We start from the raw sequence: 3904 nt of genomic DNA, 5'->3' as shown, positions 1-3904 counted from the left end.
GGATAGATACTTATACAAAGAATGAACTAACATGTGAAACTATCTATGTTTAATTTTGATTACTGAATTAGCAGGTTTGCAGCATCAAAATAGATTTTGCTGAAGCATTTTGAGCAAGCTGCTTTTGGACACCTAGGCGCACTTGGAAAGTCAATGAGTGAGCTGGAATAGTGGCTGAGGTGGCAAGTACAGAAAGCATGAGTAAAAAATTGGAAGTAAATGTCAAAACAAAAGAGGAGACCCACGTATATAAAAAAAAGGAGGGACAATATCGTACTTACATGGCCAAATTGGGAAACCTAGATGTACTTAGAGAGGGTCAGCCACATATTGAGGGAGCTCAGCCATTTTTGGAAAAGAAAAAAGCAAGAAAGAAAGAGGGAAAACCCAAAAATCAGCTAAAAGAGAAGGAGGACGAAAAAGATAAGCTCAAGCATCATTTGGATTTGTTCTTTCTTCTATTTCTAAACTTCATTTTATATTTCCTAGCTGATTTCTGCTCTGAATATCTATGGGTTGTATTGAATGTGGATTAATGTTTCTTAACTCGGCCATGAACTAATTTTTGTGTGGCTTGAATTGCCGATGAACCCTATGTTATAGTGTAGTAATTTCGTGCACCTTATTTTAGTGAAATCTCTCTTGTTCATTCAAGTGTGCTTATTATTAATCTCTTGTTGTTGTTTGGCCAGAAATGGCAAGGTATTTCATTATGTTTGATGCTGGAAAGATTAAATGTAATGGGAAGAACTTGGATGACACAAGTCATAATCTAGGTTAGATTATGTTAGTAAGTAACATAGGGATGTGTTATTTTCCTTGTGTAAATTTTGAGAATTAAACCTTGAATTTGCATTCTTAAATCTGATTTGGCATAGGAATATGTTTAATTAGGTAAAAGAATTAATGTCATAAAAATTGGGAAAGTTTTATGAGTGTTTAGTGAATTCTTGTTAACCTAGGAGTTTTGCTAAAATATTGTTGCAAAAATCTGTTCAGGATAATCAACATAGGGGGAATCAATAATTCAAGTCCATTTTACAATCCATATATTTCTTTCAAAATTTCCTTGTTTAGTTCAAATTATTTTTAGTATGTTTATCTCTTTAATATTTCGTTAGCTTATAAACAACCTGTTTGATTGTTAGTACTTTTAAGTTTAGTTATTGTTTTGCCTATTTTTCTATTTTGCAATCCCTGTGGAGACAATCTACTTATCACTATATTACTTGTGTGATTATGTGCACTTGCGTATTTAAAACTAAATATTATTTTCACAACAAGTTTTTGGCGTCATTGCCGTGGATTGGAACCAGAAATTTGTGTAATATCAATTACTTGCAATTTAATTTTTTTTCTTTGTTGTTCTAACCTTGTTTGCTTGCTCTTGTATTTTCTCAGGGATCTACTATATGAACGAGCAAGAATACATTGAACTAGCTCCTCTTGACCCTGAGATTGAATGAATAGTTAGAAGAAGACTAAGGGAACAACGGGCTCAAATTCACCTTGCTATGGCTCAAGAAGGTGAAGGGGTTGAGGAAATTAGAGCTCAACCCATGCTTAATGCGACTGAGAGAGTTGTTAATGAAGCAGGCAATGCTAATAATGTCGCTAACGCGATTGTTGTGGTCGATGATAGAGAGCCATAAGGGAGTATGCTGCCCCAATGTTTAATGAGCTGAATCCTGGTATTGTTAGGCCCAAAATTCAAGCTGCTCAGTTTAAGTTGAAGCCCGTGATGTTCCAAATGTTGCAAACAGTGGGTCAATTTAGTGGGCTGCCTACTGAGGATCCTCATCTTCATCTTCGTTCATTTTGGAGGTGAGCGATTCATTCAAGTTGTAAGGCGTTACTGAAGAGGCCCTAAGGTTGAAATTGTTTCCTTTCTCTTTGAGGGATCGAGCTAGAGCTTGGCTAAACACCCTTTCTCCCGACTTGGTGACTACATGGAATGAGTTGGCTGAAAAATTCTTGATGAAGTATTTTCCTCCTACTAAAAATGCCAAGTTTCAAAATGAAATCATGTCTTTTCAGCAGCTGGAAGATGAATCCTTTTGTGAAGCTTGGGAGAGATTCAAAGAGTTATTGAGGAAGTGCGCACACCATGGGATTTCTCATTGTATACAAATGGAAACATTCTATAATGGGCTCAATTCTTCCACTCGCATGGTGTTGGATGCTTCAACTAATGGGGCTATTCTCTCTAAGTCCTACAATGAAGCCTATAAGATTTTGGAAAGGATTGTAAGCAAAAATTACCAATGGTCCAATGCTAGAGCCTCAACAAGTTGAAGAGTGGCTGGTGTACTTGAAGTGGATGCATTGACAGCTTTGACCGCTCAAGTTTCATCCACGACTACCCTTCTCAAGAACATGAGTTTGGGGGGAATGGTACAACCATCTGCTATGGGACAAGTTGTTGATGTGTCTTGTGTTTATTGTGGAAATGGGCACACATTTGAGAGCTGTCCTTCGAATCCCGCTTTGGTTTGTTATGTGGGGAATCAAAATGCCAACCGTAATAACCCATATTCAAACTATTATAATCTGGGCTGGAGGCAGCATTCAAACTTCTCATGCGGGGGTCAAGGAGCTAGTTCAAGCGGAGCACCAATGCAAAACAAGCCTACATATCCACCGGGGTTTTCTCAACAACAACCAAGAGCTCAACCACCTCCTCCTCAAGTGTTTCAATCAAGCTCTTTGGAGAGTTTAATGAAAGAATATATGGCCAAGAATGATGTTTTGATTTAGAGCCAAGCAGCATCCTTGAGGAATCTAGAGATTCAAGTGGGGCAGCTAGCTAATGAGCTAAGGAATAGACCACAAGGTACCTTGCCTAGTGATACCGAAAATCCAAGGAGAGATGGTAAAGAGCATTGCAAGGTGGTTACCTTGAGGAGTGGTAAAAATCTAGAGTTGACTAAGGATAATTCTAAGAGAAACAGTGAGCCGACTTCAATCCAAAGTAGTGTGGAAAAGGAAGACGGAGTTGTAAGTTCGAAAATGTCAAATGCTGATCCTAAAGAAATTGCTATAGCAATTCCTCGGCAAAATGTAATAGAGAAGACTATGAGCAAGCCACCTCCACCATTTCCTCAACGATTTCAAAAGTAGTAGCAAGATGGTCAATTCCAAAGATTTTTAGATGTTTTGAAATAGCTTCACATCAATATACTGTTGGTGGAAGCTTTGGAACAAATGCCCAACTATGTGAAATTTTTTAAGGATATTTTAACTAAGAAGAGGATGCTTGGAGAATTTGAAACGGTGGCTTTGACTGAAGGTTGTAGTGCTATAGTGAAGAATAAAATTCCTCCTAAATTGAAAGATCTGGGAAACTTCACAATTCCTTGTTCTATTGGTGGTAGAGATGTTGGTAGAGCACTTTGTGACTTGAGGGCTAGTATCAATTTAATGTCCTTGTTGATTTTTAAGAAATTGGGAATTGGAGAAGCAAGACCAACCACAGTCACTTTGCAATTAGCGGATCAATCTATGGCACATCCGGAAGGCAAGATTGAAGATATACTTGTGCAAGTTGATAAATTCATTTTTTCGGCCGATTTCATCATTCTTGATTATGGAGCGGATAAAGATGTTCCTATTATCTTGGGTAGGTCATTTCTAGCTATTGGGAGGACTTTGATTGACGTACAAAATAGGAAGCTTACTATGAGGGTGAATGACCAACAAGTGACTTTTAATGTGTTCAACGCTATGAAGTTTCCAAATGAGATTAAGGACTACTCTCGGCTGAGTGTAATTGAGTCAATTGTCATTGAAAAATTCCACAAGGAAGCTTTTAAAGATGGAATGGGGGTGATGTCACTTGAAGAGCTTGAATCCTTAAGTGAAGAAAAAGAACCAAGTTACATGGGTGGAGTCAAAGCAGCCATTT

General features: G+C 37.8%; 1 non-coding gene across 1 annotated transcript; it reads right to left on the bottom strand.

The window, feature by feature from the left end:
* Positions 1-2008: 2008 nt before the first annotated feature.
* Positions 2009-2114, bottom strand: LOC133781045 (small nucleolar RNA R71). The gene has a single exon (XR_009869842.1). It is a non-coding gene; the product is annotated as a small nucleolar RNA R71 (small nucleolar RNA).
* Between the last annotated feature and the right edge of the window lie 1790 nt (positions 2115-3904).

The sequence above is a fragment of the Humulus lupulus genome, chromosome 5 (genome assembly GCF_963169125.1).
Source record: "Humulus lupulus chromosome 5, drHumLupu1.1, whole genome shotgun sequence".
Taxonomy (NCBI): domain Eukaryota; kingdom Viridiplantae; phylum Streptophyta; class Magnoliopsida; order Rosales; family Cannabaceae; genus Humulus; species Humulus lupulus.
Note: the sequence above shows the minus strand (reverse complement) of the source record. Positions and strands in the feature narration are given on the sequence as shown.